This window comes from Olea europaea, unplaced genomic scaffold (assembly GCF_002742605.1).
Source record: "Olea europaea var. sylvestris unplaced genomic scaffold, O_europaea_v1 scaffold204, whole genome shotgun sequence".
NCBI lineage: Eukaryota > Viridiplantae > Streptophyta > Magnoliopsida > Lamiales > Oleaceae > Olea > Olea europaea.
In genome coordinates this window covers 619,361-634,430 of record NW_019238304.1, presented here as the reverse complement: position 1 = coordinate 634,430, position 15,070 = coordinate 619,361, and positions in this window count along the sequence as shown.

The window sequence follows — 15,070 nt, the reverse complement described above, 5'->3', positions numbered from 1 at the left end:
TACACTCCCAGAGCTTTGTCCTTCAGGAATGAACTCGTCTCTGTTACTTCAACTTTTTTCAAAGTTGCACTCCAAGAGCTTTATCTTTTAGCCATTACTTCCCCTCTACTTCAACTTTTCTTAAAGTTGCTCTCCTAGAACTCCGTCCTTCAATAAGGACCTTGACTTGCCAATTCAACTATTTTTTTATTTTTATTTTTTTTTAAATATGCACTCCAAGCTTCATCCTTTAGAAAGGACCTTACCTCTGCCACCTTATTTTTTCCTCAAAGTTGCACTCCCAGAGTTTTGTCCTTCAGCAAAGACCTCACCTTTGCCACTTCAACTTTCCTCAAAGTTGCACTACTAGAGCTTCTTTCTTCAACATGTACCTTGTCTCTACTATGTCAACTTTTTCCAAAGTTGCACTCCAGAGCTTCATTCTTCAACACAAACCTTGCCCCTTCCACTTCAACTTTTCTCAAAGTTGTATTCATAGAGCTTCATCATTCAATAAAGGCCTCGCCTCTGTAACTCCAACTTTTCTTAAAATTGCACTATCGGAGCTTCACCCTTTAGCAAGAACCTCTATCACCTCAACTTTTCTTAAAGTTGTACTGGCAGAGTTTCGTCCTTCAGCAAGGACCTTAACTCTGCCACCTAAACTTTTTCACTTCCAAAGCTTCGTCCTTCAGTAAGGACCTTGCCTCTGCCATTTCAACTTTACTCAAAGTTGTGCTCTAGAGCTTCGTTGTTTGTTAAGGATCTCATCGCTGCGACTTCAACTTTTCTTAAAGTTTCACTCCCAGAGCTTCATCCATTAGCAAGGACCTTGCCTCTGCCCCTTCAACTTTTCACAAAGTTGCACTCCCTGAGCTTCGTCCTTCCACAAGGACCTTGCCTCCGCCCTCTCAACTTTTCTTAGGGTTCTACTCCCATAACTTCGTCTTTCTACAAAGACCTTGCCTCTGCCACAACAAATTTCCTCAAGGTTGCAACCCAAAGATTCATCGTTCCACAAGGACCTAATCTCTGCAACTTCAAGTTTTCTCAAATTTGCACTCTTTGATTTTCATCCTTCAACAGGGACTTTACCTTTTCCAATTTAACTTTCCTCAAAGCTTGAGCTTTGTCCATCAGCAATGACCTAGTCTCTGTTACTTCAACTTTTTTCAAAGTTGCACTCCTAAAGCTTTATCTATCAGCCAGGACTTCGTCTCTACTACTTCAACTTTTCTTAAAGTTGCACTCCTAGAACTTCGTCTTTCAATAAGGACCTTGACTTGCTAATTTTAAATTTTTTTTTTTTTTTTTTTTTTTTTAAATATGCACTCCATAACTTCATCCTTTAGAAAGGGCCTTACCTTTGCTACCTCATTTTTTTTTTCATAGTTGCATTCCTAGAGGTTTGTCTTTCAGCAAGGACCTCGCCTTTGCCACTTCAACTTTCCTCAAAGTTGCACAGAGCTTCTTCCTTCAACATGTACCTTGTCTCTACCATGTCAACTTTTTCCAAAGTTGCACTCCAGAGCTTCATTCTTCAACACAAACCTTGTCCCTACCACTTCAACTTTTCTCAAAGTTGTATTCATAGAGCTTTATCATTCAATAAAGACCTCACCTCTATAGCTCCAGCTTTTCTTAAAATTGCACTCTCAGAGCTTTACCCTTTAGTAAGGACCTCAGCTCTATCACCTCAACTTTTTATCAAGGACCTTATCTTTGCCACCTAAGCTTTTCTCAAAGTTGCACTTCCAAAGCTTTGTCCTTCAGTAAGGACCTTGCCTCTGCCATTTCAACTTTACTCAAAGTTGTACTCTAGAGCTTTGTTGTTCATTAAGGACCTCGTTGCTGCGACTCCAACTTTTCCTAAAGTTTCACTCCTAGAGCTTCATCCATTAGCAAGGACCTTGCCTCTACCCTTTCAACTTTTTACAAAGTTGCACTCCCAGAAAGTCCTTCCACAAGGACCTTGCCTTCGCCACCTCAACTTTTCTCAAAGTTGAACTTTTAGAGCTTCGTCCTTTAGCAACGACGCTGGCTCTGTGTTTCAACTATTTTCATTGGTCTTATACCCATAGTATAGATGTTGGTCGCATGTGGGATTTTATTTTATTTTATTTTTTCGGGGGGTCAATAATTTCTATTATTTTGGCTTCTACAATTTCCATTATTTGTTTAAGCTATATACCTAATGGTGTGAACATGGGAAGATTCCTTGGTTGAAATTTAGAAATTCCTCTCGATGGACGTCGTTAATGATGTCCGAAGGTCTATAGATCGTCCGTGGGTCCTGATACTTGTGCATTATCTGTCGACCAATAAACTATGCTCGAGCTTGCCTGTGATCGTTTCGAAGAATTCCCACTTCGTAAATATGTTCCTGTGAATACTTGCGAATTACGAAGCACTCATTCGTATCTATCTTAGTTGCTCTCAAATGTCAATTGCAACTGTCTTCGACGCAGGCACCTGTCAACAATGACTTGTTTGATTTCTTTACCTTGAACTCAAAGTTATATTTTAATGACAACCGATGCACAGCTTCCTGCAAATCTTTCTTGGTTTCAAACAGTTGCTCGACATACAAGTCATCATCATCGGGTGCCAAACGGGAAGAATTGAAGATAAAGCAATCAAATTCTCATTTGTAAACTCATTTATATTCTCATTATCTTTAACTATCGATGAAATTCTGCGCGTAATAGTGACATCATGATTAGAAGCAACTGTCTCAGGAATAACTGCATCATCCGCAGGAACTATCTCCACTGTCTCCCAAAAACCTCAGTCATTGTTATCCGCCCTATCTGAATCTTTGCGTTCACCTTCGATAACATCCTTCTTAAAGTCACACCAAGAACAGTCGGAGTCCGATACATTTTATTCAATTCTAATAGATAATTCAATTCAGTATCATTAGTAATGAATATCAGTGGCATCGGAAAAGATGAATCCCCATAATCGTTGAATATATATCTCAATCGCATATCGTATTGAGATTGATTGACATTCAGTTTATTTTGCAAATCGTGGTACATTTCTAAGTATGATGTACTCTCTGTTATGGGAATTGCAATACAACCACATATGTCACTCGTCCATCTCCATTCCCACCGATTATTTTCATTCAATTCGAAATCACAGATGGGGATTATCATATCTGCATGAGGAAATAGATTTAATCAACTTCATTTATTAATTATAAGAAAAAATCAGTGCCAACAGTCGTCTGTCAACAGACAGTCAGCTGTTTAACAGCCGACTGTTTCACTGTTTTGTGCATGAATTTTTTTCTTCTATGGTTCTAAAGAAAAAAAATTATAGATCCGTTTAAAAAAATTTTTGGATAGGTAATATCTGTTAAAAAAAATTTATACTAACTATTACTATGTCGAAATAAGTTCTCTATTAAAACGTATACTAATTTACTGAAAATGAAATTCAACATTTGTAACTATACTTACCGATTTAAAGCAATTGATATGAAAAAAATTTCCGATTTCAACGTTTGAACATTTTTTGAGATGTTGAGGTTCAAATAGATGAAAAATTAGAGTGATGAAAGATGAGAGTTTGCTGTCTTGGAAGCTCGTTTTGAAGTTTATAAGTGCTGAAGTATTTGGTTTTCAATTATTAACTAAAAGGGTAGTAAAGTCCTTTCAACAATACATTATTTTGTAATTGTATAATATTTAAGAGAATCTTTGTCTTTTACCATTCAAGAGGCCAATGTGATAATATTAATGATTTTCAAAGTCAAAGTGGAATTTTGAACCTTTGATTGGATCAAATTTAAAAAGTACCCCTAGCTTTTTGCATCTAATCAATATTATATGCTTTACTTTCTCTCTCATGTAAATAATTCACACAGTCTAGTCTCCTTTGCCCAGTGCCCACACAGTTCATCAAGACAGTTCTTGTGAAAGCATCTGCTTGTTTGATTTGGAAAGGTGGTTCTTCTTATCTTTATACCGATTGTATTAAACTTTGAAGCCCACCAGTCTGAACAAACGTGTAAAATTTGTCCCCTGAATTTGTTTATCGCCATGATTTAGAGTCTGAATTTCTGACTCAAGATTAGATCGGCTCACTTTAGGAAAATTGCTGTATTTTTCACACCTCTATTTTTTTGTTATTCATTCACTGTAAATTGTTGCATTTAAATATTGCATTAATCTTTTTCGTGTAGGTAAAGAAAATGGTTTTCATGCTTTGTAATTGGGTGTCTATATTATTTAGCAAGAAAACCCAATGACTTAAATTCACGAACAAAGATTATCTGTTCGTTATGACATAAATAAATGTTTTTGATGTATTATTAATTGACTTCAAGAGCATGGTTGAAACATGATAGTAACTTGTTAACAAATTTTTTTGTTTAAATGATGATTGACAAAATATTATATCTGCAGTACCTAATCTAAAATCATCCTCGATCACATCTTCATTAGAAATTTGATCCATAATCTTTGAACAAAAATCCTTGAACTTCTGAATGTAAGTTTGTTTGTTTGTATTTTATTTAATCTCAAAATTAATATTATTTGACTTGCCGAATTGGAAGAACATAAGCTAATTAATTAATAAATTAATGTTGCTAAAACCAGTTTGATTGATGAGTAGAATAGACACACACACACACACAAATAAAATTAATTAATTAATCAATATTTAACACTATTTTTAATTGAACCCACCCGTGTGAAAACATTTCAAACAGATTCTTAATTTGATTTGGAAAGGTATTCCTGCTTATCCTTGTATAAAATAGATCTTGTTTGATTCAGGTAAAAATTAGAATGAAATTCCAAGTAAAAGTCAACAATTAACTAATGCAAAAAACACTAAAACTTATTCTGCTGTTCATATGTTTGGCACCTACTCTGAACATATTTTAAAGAAAAGCTCTAAAAGTATAAAAGAATGGTTAGGTTTCTATTTGTAGAACTACAGAAATAGATTCAGCAGATGGGTGTTGTAGGATGTGTAATTCAAAGTTGTGATTTCTCGTTGAAGAATATTAGTTAAGCGCCTCTAATTTTTTTTGAACAAAATAATCGAACATACGCTGAATTCTCTAGCATCGGTATTAATGTTTGTCCATTCAAATGATAGAAAAGGGCATGGAATGGCTCCTTCCATAAACAATCTGAGGTGGCTTCTAGAATATTGATCCAAAAACGAAAGGCTTGAAATGTTTGATGGGCAGGGACGACTCGTTCTAACAGTTATACGACATATTAAAATTATGCTCTGAAGATGACAAAATTATTGTTTCATTAGAGCGTCTTGACGATTCAGCCAAGCTTTGCTGGGGTCACAATCGTCATACGGACGAAGATAGGAACTTCTTCATCTTGTTCAAATCCTTTATGGTAGAGCTTAAAGAATTTTTTCATGTCCCGAAGGCTAGGAGCACGCAGTATCCTAATGAAAACTCTTAAGATGGACCTTAAGCCCCCTTTTGGCCCCCATTTTTAGGAAATGAGAATGGGAGGAATAGTATTTTTTGAAAAATGAGTGGTTGAAAAAGAAGTAAAAAAATTCGATTTACGTGTAATATTATTTTATGGAAGATTGTGTGGTTGAAAATAGGAAAGAAAAAAATGGAATGTAATAGAATAAAATTTAATAGAGGCCAAACGAGGGCTAAATTTCTTATCACCTTTCTTGGAGATATACCATCACGGTCCACTGAGCTCGAGACAACAAAGAATGTGTTGACAGATATTGAAGCTATGGCCAATGACATAGGGAGTTTCTTATATTTCTTCTTTTTCACCACAAATAGAGTTTCTGTGGCTACAATGTATCAGGCTCTTTTCGATTTGTTAGGAACTGTGGGACTCGTGAAAGAAAAAACCAAACAGCACTGCGTCTTAGCCCCGAATATATTGCCACGTAGTGTGACCCCAAAGACTGCTGTGGTGTCTTTGTTTCTTGTTGATTCTCTCCTTGATGATCTCAGGGATCTAATGAGTCACAAGGATGACAGGATTGTTGATGTGAAGGATGAAGCTATAACAATCCATGATGAGTTAAAGTTATTACGGACCTTTGTTGCTGAGATAGAGGTGGAAAGGTATCCAGAACTTGAAGAATTCTTGATACAAATTAGAGACATAGCATATGAAGTTGAATACATTATGAACTCATTTGCTCGTGTGGTACCTCACTATCCGGCTTCCTCAAGTCCATGAGAAGATAAAGCTTATTATGATGCTACTCCAAGAGATGAAGAAGAAGTATGATTCTGGAATGCTTTAGGGTGCACAATATCCAAGTCAACAAGCACCATTACAATATCCTCCGATTGGTGAAGAAATTGTTGTTGGCTTGGAGGATGAAGTAATCAAAATCAAAGATCAACTTACCAGAGGGCCAGAATACCTACAAATCATTTCCGTTTTTGGGATGCCTAGACTAAAACAACTTTGGCAAAGAAACTCTATAATGATCCCACTATTGTTTTTCATTTTTACAAGCGTGCATGGTCTGCTGTCTCTCAAACTTATCAATGGAGACATTTTGACATCAATGAGTGGACTTAACAAAGTCGCAATCATGGACATGGAGGATGAAAGTTTGGGTGAAAAGCTTTATAAAAGTCTAAAGGGGAGGCATTACTTCATCGTCATGGACGATATTTGGAATGTAAATGCATGGGATGATATGAAAAGATACTTCCCAGATGATAGAAATCGACACAGAATACTATTCATCACTCGGCATGAAAATACAGGTTTCCAAGCTTCAACTCTTGCGGTTGTTAGTTCTCTTCATTTCTTGACAGGTGATGAATTTTGGGAGTTACTGAAGTGGAAGGTGTTCCACAAAGAGCCTCATCCTGAAGAATTGGTAGAAACTGGAAAGCAGATCGCAGCAGATTATGATGGATTACCACTTGCTGTAGTTGTTATAGCTTCAGTTCTTGCAAATTTGGAGAGGAAAAGGACCATATGGAAAGAAGTTTCTCAAAGCATAAGTTCACACATGTCTAAAGGGCCAAATGAGTACCAAAATTTTGAGATCTTAGGATAAGTACAATGGGTTGTAAACCATTAAAATAATTCGATGACACTTGATTTGTGCATGCAAGAATAGATTTAAAATCAGATTTTTGCAACAAGGAACTCCTCATGCTTAGTCATCATGCCTATCGATTTGTCTTTGTAATTTTCAATTCCTTAACTCTTAAGCACTAGCCATGCCAATAACTCTTTTAAGGCTTCATATATGTGGTATATTATCTCCTAAGTTAAATATAAACCCTCTAAGGATTGGTATAAAATCAGATTTTAATCATAAGAAAACACCTCATGCTTGAACACTTCATGCTTGTGATATTTGTCATTTAAACATCCAATTTCTTTATCTTCAAGGCATCCATCACGTCTCCTACCCCTTAGTACTTCATATAGGATTGTTATACATCTTATAAGCTGATATGGATCCAAATATGATACGAAAAAGTCAAATATTGTAGCAAGAAGCCACCTCCTGCTTAACACTCAAACTTGACTGCATCGCACATTTTCTTAATCCTTAAGCAAGAGTCACAATCACAGCCCCTTTAAGACTCTTTATACACCTCCTACCAACATGTTCAGCCTTACAAGTTATCCCCAACTAACCGATAATTGAAAGAGTAAGCAAAAGGAACAGAAAGAAGCAAAAACAAGGAGATGAAAACTGAATTTTTGGATAGGTAAGTTTTGCTCACGATTTTGAAGGTTCTTTTCATCATCTTTGAGGGTACTATAATCTCTTGAGCCTCTGAAATTATTAGATATTGTGTTGGGGTTTGTGTTTGGGATGTTATTATGGCAAAAAGTGTGAAAATCTTTGGAGATCCATTGAGTAAAACATGTAAGGATAGAAATTGCATAGTTGCTGGATTCTGCCTATTCAACCTTTGATGTTGGATAATACCTTGAGTATAACTCGTATCTATTAATAGGAATTTTTTGAGTTATAAGTATAAATGATCTTTAATAGGAGAGAATCTGAGTTGTGATATTTTAATCCAAGTGAAACTCAAAATAGCCATAATAAAATTCTTGATTCGGTGTTCGGTAGAAGTGATTGATTTTCAGGCTGTAAATTGATTACTTGTGGTGAATTAATGATATGATTACCTTTAACTATATGTCATGTAAGTGTGGTAAAATTTTGGGAGTTGATTGATGTGATTAAGAGTACAAAAACGAGGTCGAAAAGTGAATTGGGTAGTAATAGAAATTTAAAAAATAGATTCTATCCATCTTCGGACTTCTGACGCCCCGAAATTAAGTTTCGAGTGTCACATACTAAATATAATAGCTTCTGCCTTTGGTACATGTAAATACTCTTAAATAGGAGTATTAATGTTAGAAACTTATTTTCAACTTGGTAAAATATCTCTTATAAATTTTAATGGCCCGCAGAAGCGCATGTCGACTAGAAATTATACTTTACATATACGGACTCTGCACTGCCACGGTTAGTTGGGGCAGCAAGTTCGACTATTTTTATAAAATTCATCCCTACTCCGTTTTCTATAAAATTTATGACATTAGAAAGATATTTTCAAGTAGTTTTCTAGGTTAAAATATAAAAAAATTCCAAGATCATATAATATGGGCGTTTTACTGAAAATAGTGAGGTATTGCACAGAAATTTCAGATTTGACCCTTCAACGTTTAAAAATTCATATCTCAGGTTACATATATCCAAATTGAGTGATTCTTGTGCCCATATTAAGACAACTCAATGAGGAAAGCAGTAATATTTTCAGAATCTCAAAGGACGTTTATGGAGTCAAAAATAACGTGTTGAAGTTGATTTAAAAACTGTCATGTTTCTGCCTTTTTATCATTTGCAAGGGAAAGTAAAAACAAAAAAAACATCTCTTAATATAACATGATACATATAATTACATAATTTGCTTCCAATATCATATTACATCATGTCTTATACATGTTTTTATATAATAACAAAAGCAAAACCTATGGAAAGCAGTCAAACAAAACATACAAAACAGAAACTTCGATGTAAAATTAATTTTGTCCTTGATCCATCATCGATTTTGCCGACTGACTTCCACCAACTCCATAATTATGAATCTGAGAATTTAGTATAGAACACTATGAGTATAAAGAATGCTCAGTAAGATACCATGCTTGGATTTTATCATGTTAATACTACACAAAAGAATGCAATCAAACACATACTTGCACATTCCGGCTTGCCGATACCCTTTGGACTTGTCCTAAGGCATAAATAGATATCTAACTTTGTGGACTTGTCCACCACATTCATATTATGGTTTTTCATGCATAGCTTAAGCATAAATATTACCATGGAATCATACCACTTAAGCATAGAAAGTATCTTACAATAAAACTTGAAGAAATCTACCCTTTTTTAAACAAGTGATAAGTTGTTTTTCATGCAAGGGAAATAAAGGGCAGCAACACATCTATTTATAGGTGAGAAAAATGATTAATTTTGGGTGACTCTTCAAGAAATTCAACATGTGTAGGCTGCATGGTTTCATTTTCTTAAATCCAAAACACCTCATGCATTAGTTAGTCACCTCATGCTTAAATTTAAAACACCTCATGCATATATGTTTCATCAATTTTCGGCCAAGTTGGAGAAACAATGTTTAATTTTAGTAATTAGGTGTAAAATGGACATTTATCCCAAACCCCTAATTAACAAATTATTTGGAAAAACTTTTAATAAATCAACTAATTCAAAAGTTGGCAACCATAAATAATTTTTTGGTCATACTAAATTTTGAAAAGTTAAATTGCTATTCTAAAAATTAAATGAGCACAAAATTCGGAGTATTACAGCAGCAGATTATGATGGATTACCACTTGCTGTAGTTGTTATAGCTTCAGTTCTTGCAAATTTGGAGAGGAAAAGGACCATATGGAAAGAAGTTTCTCGAAGCATAAGTTCACACATGTCTAAAGGGCCAAATGAGTACCAGAATATACTGGAACTTAGTTATAGTCATTTACCTATGCATTTGAAACCATGTTTTCTTCACTTTGGAGTATTCGAGGAAGATAGGGAAATCCCAGTCTGAAAGTTGATATTACTTTGGGTCGCTGAAGGATTCATAGAGAAAAGAGAACACAGGAGCTTTGAGGATGTGGCACAGGAATACCTGGCGGATCTCATTAATAGAGGCCTAGTATTGGTTGCTAAAAGAAGATTCGACGGTGGAGTCAAAGCTTGCAGCATACATGATCTATTCCATGATATGTGCTTGAGAATAGGAGAAAAAGATCAATTTATGAAGGTGATCCAAAAGTAAGCCCCCCCCCCCCCCCCCACACACTCTTTCCCTCCCCCTTTTATTTTTTTAATTTTCTGTACTATTGTACTAATGGAGGTAACAAATGTTGTTATCATGTCAACGTTGCTGCTGTTGCTGATGATGTTTTGAAATATCATCATGTTATCACTGAATGCTATATTGTGGATCTTCAGTCAAATTTCAATATATGAGCAACACCATCCCCTAAGCATTCACTCTCACTCTTATCCTTCTATCTGTAGATGTTTTGGCTACATGTTCGCTCTCTGCTAGGCTATTTACCCGATCCCTCTGCATTCATTACAACTTGAAACTTCTGAAAATATTGGATATGTCAACAATAGATTTCAGAATGCATAATCCAACAGGAATTGAGGTGTCGCTTCTTTTAAAGTTCTTGGCAGTTTCATCTATACCATTGTCGTCAATAGAGATATTTGAGAACCTAAATTTTCTTTTTGTGGATAATAAAGAGGTAGATGAAATACCGGAGATCCGAAGTTGTGCCATGCGCATTTCAGCGGTGGCGCAAAATTCAGTGAATCTTGGCGTAAGTGAGCAGCTATGGGTGAGATTCCAAATAGGTTTATCATTCTTATTAAAGTGTTCTCTAATTGAAATTTTTGCTCTCCGCATTCACAAACCTCATATGCTCATTGTATATGTTTCAAGTTGATCATATGGTTTTGTATTACAAATGTTTGCAAATGATGACCTGGGTTTCCACATGACTTCTTGATCTTTTAGCTTAGAAAGGTTCACTGATAGAGACATGTTCTCGTTCATAGTGAACTTGTGATAGCATTACAAATGACGGCCAAGATTTTCACAATTGATTACTGTAAATTTAATTATTAACAAATAGTTCCCGAAAACCAAGTCTAAATCGTCCATGTTAGGTTCAGGACTTACTTTAGTTTCGACATTGTGCGAAATAAAATAATTGCTTTTCAAGTTTTCTGAATTTATTTTGAGTGGTTTGATAATATACAGCCCCAAAATCAATTGACAAACATTTGCCTAGGCTTCTTAAAAATTGGTACAATGAGAACCTTTAACCGATTTTGAGTTAGGACAAAATTGGAGATGTAAAAACGTGTTTCTCAAATTAGTTAACACTTTCATTAAGGGCAAAAGGGTCTTTTGGATGTGGAAGGCCCAAGTGGCGACCCCCAATTGGCCCTTGAAGCTTCACTCGAGTTGTGCTTCTTTAGCCTTCATCCTGGCCGTCCATTACAGATTAATGGTTGATATGAAATTTGATTTTTTGGAGGTGATTTATGAGGGGGTCAATCTGTTGAATTGGATCACACGGTTTTGAGAGACTTTCTGGCTTCTTGAGTTTTACTCTCTCTTTTCTCTTTGAGAGAGATGTTCTTCTTTTTTTGGTCTTGATCCTTACGTTTTTTTATGAGATCATTGTAATATTAGAAGGATCCTGTGAAACTCTTTACAGTACAGTAACTTTGGCTGGTTGTTTTGGCCTCTGTGTGTAGGGGTTTGGTTCGGCAGTTTAGTCCCTTTTTCTTTTGGTAATTAAGGGTTGATTTTGAGAGATCTTTGGATCGATGAACAAAACTAGTGTCTGAGTGTGGTTCGAAACTTGATACGACTCTCTTGGAGGGTTACTTTGCACATAGTGAACGGGCTTGCCTCTGAGCCCCCCAGATTAGGCATTTTGGTCGAACTGGGTGACCAAAAATTTGTGTTCTTTACTATTTTTGTTGAATGATTGGCCACTTTCACACGAGTACACAAAAAGAACGACGAAATTCCTAACAGGAGAGTAAATAATTTCTGAAGTTCGAGGTTAATAATGTTATGTTGCGAACTTGTAGAGTTCTACTGTAGGGATTTGAATGATGCAGTTACCAAGCCTTATGCATTACAATAATGCTCCTTGTACACTGCTTTCCTACAGCTTTCATTTGTGTATAGCAATTCAAAATCACTGATGTGGTGGCTTAAAAGTTTGCGACTTAAGTTTTGTGTACAACATTTGTTTTCCTCCTAAACTGGCCCAAAACCAATTCATTTGAAAAAACCTCCACCTAAACTTGTTGTGCCAGCTACTTCGTGGACTTCCACATCCCGCCAATGTTAATCCACTCGACTTCATGTACAGTGACATCCTTCCACATCCCGCCAATGTTAACACATGTATGAAAATCGTGTACGGCCACATCCTTCGACATCTTACCACTGTTAACCCCACTCGTGAAAATTTTCGACATAACCCAACATAGAACATGATAGTGACCGCGATGGCGACCACCACATATCCTACGAAAATTAGATTTTTGGTGCCAACCGGAGGGGATTCACGTACTTTAGAAGCAGTTGGGTGTCATAGGGGTCGAAGAAATGATGAAGAAAGGAGATTTTCATTATATTTTGAATTTGTAGTGTTTGAAAATCGAAGCAAATTTGGCATGATTCTAAATTTAATTTTGGTATGATTCTAATATTTCTTATTGATTGACATGTTATCTCATTTCTAATATTTTTGAAATCAAATCTTCTACATATTAACAATGCTGGAAATTTAATTTTGTTGTAATGCTGATCATGTTCCCATTCAATAAGTTGTATGAAAGGAACTAGTTGAAGTATCGGATGGCCAATGCCACATTTCCCTGCTTAAGTTGCAGAAACTCTGTCTCCTTATGATCTCTCAAGGTTTGTGGTAAATATTTTCCCATCACCTTCTCTTTGAAATGTGCCCAAGTGAGGTTACGTTGTTGTGCCTCAGTCCTAGTGCATGAAACGGACTCCCACCAGTGGCTCGCTGCATCAACTAGCATGAACTCCGTACATAAAACTTTTTGGGCATCAATGCAGAAGAGATGCTTGAAGATCCATTCCAAACCCCTTATCCATTCTTTGGCTACCAAAGGGCCAGCCATCTTGTCAAAGGTAGGGGGCTTGTAACGATGAAACTATTCCATGATTTAGCTCAGCGTTGTGGAGTTAGTCTATACATTTTGAGAAGGCGCTTGCGTTTGTTGCCTACTAAGATCTTGTACAGCTCTCAATAAATCCCGAAACATAACAGCTTGTGTTGGTTGACTTGCCATTTCCTTTGAATGAACCAAATAAAATTTGTTTTAGAAATAGTTAACACAGCTCAATATATTCGAATGAAGAACTCAATTTCATAAAATTTTTAAAATCCTAGAATACATTGGGGATGATTGAAAGAAGGAAAACCTATGGACTAGTGCAAGTACTTATTACATATTTTTTTTTTCTTTGGAAGGGGCTAAACTAAACTATCTCTAGGTTGTTAGTTTTCATCTTCACTGATCCAATCATTTTGAATCCTACGAAGCTTAGATGGAGGGGCTTCATCATCCAAAGATAGATATACATGACTCAGGCTCATATTCCTTATCAACCCCTAGCTCAAGGTCTAGTTTGAACCTTGGCTCCTGCTTCAGTTCTAGTTCTGGCTCCAGTCCTGGTACATGCTTTGGCTGGTTCTCTTACTTTTTATTAGGTTCATAATTTGGCTTCTCTTCCTGGTCTTCATCAGCTTTCTCTAGGTCCTCCTCTGGCTCAAGTTCGGATTTGAGATTAGAAATCCGCCTATCTAAAAAAGTTTCTTAGTATAGCTCGAACTCGATCCTTTTCGAGTGCTCTGGAGGGTTATCCTTTAGCATTTCTTCCCTAATCACAATGCTCATGTCTCTCCATTGATGGGACAGTGTATGGATAAAATTGTTAACAACTTGAAGGGGTGTAATATCATGTTTTGCACTCTTTGCCATAGCTCACCTAGCGAAGACTTCCTCCACATGCTCAATAAATGTGTGAGTTGGGTCTATCTCATAATTCTCACGGGCTTGGATAACTGCTGCCCCATGGTTTAGAACAGTCCTACAAGTCGTTGTCTTTCTAGCGGTCTCTCTAGTTCTAGTCATGACTGTCACATACAAGCCTAATCCAGTTGTGCTTAATATTTTATTAGTCAGAACACCTTTAATGCTTACATGATTCATTATAAAGTTAACATAAAATATTATACCCCTTTCAAAAGTTGATTAAAAGTATGGGAGAAAATAATTTATAAATGGAATCAAATATATTTAACATCGTGCTACAATTTATACTAGAATATAATATTTCACTTCATTTCAACCATTTCTCAGATTAAATATAAGAATGTATATCTCATGCTCAAAATTAAAAATTTATACAAAACATATGACCCAATACCTTCGGTCCATCAGATGGTAGTTGATTGGTGAATTAGGTGCCAAGAATCTTATCAAAAATCTTTTTTCTTAAAATGTTTATCATAAATTTCATTTATTGCTAATGGGCTTGCCGATATGTGAATACAAAAAGAGTTTATAAAGCATTGTACTTTATTTATGCTTATAGATAATGGATAATACAAGGGGCACCTTGGGAATTTTAACATATTGCATACTAACCTACAAAATTTTAAAATTTAAAAGATAAATTCGTGAATGTGTATGCATGACATTGACTAACCTCCTTTAATATTATTATTATTATTATAGTACACAAAACATCACTCGAAAGAAGGGCTAAACAAGTAAATATGTGTAGTGTAAAACATGGGCTAACAAAATAGAAATTTAACTTTAAACTATCATAAATTTTAAATCCATCCAAAAATATTATTATTTTAAATCAATTTAATAATTAAAACACACAAATATCTAATATCAAACTTTTAAGAAATTTTTTTCACTATTTTCTTTTCAAAAAATGTCTACAGGAAGGTAGAATCGTGCTTTGATT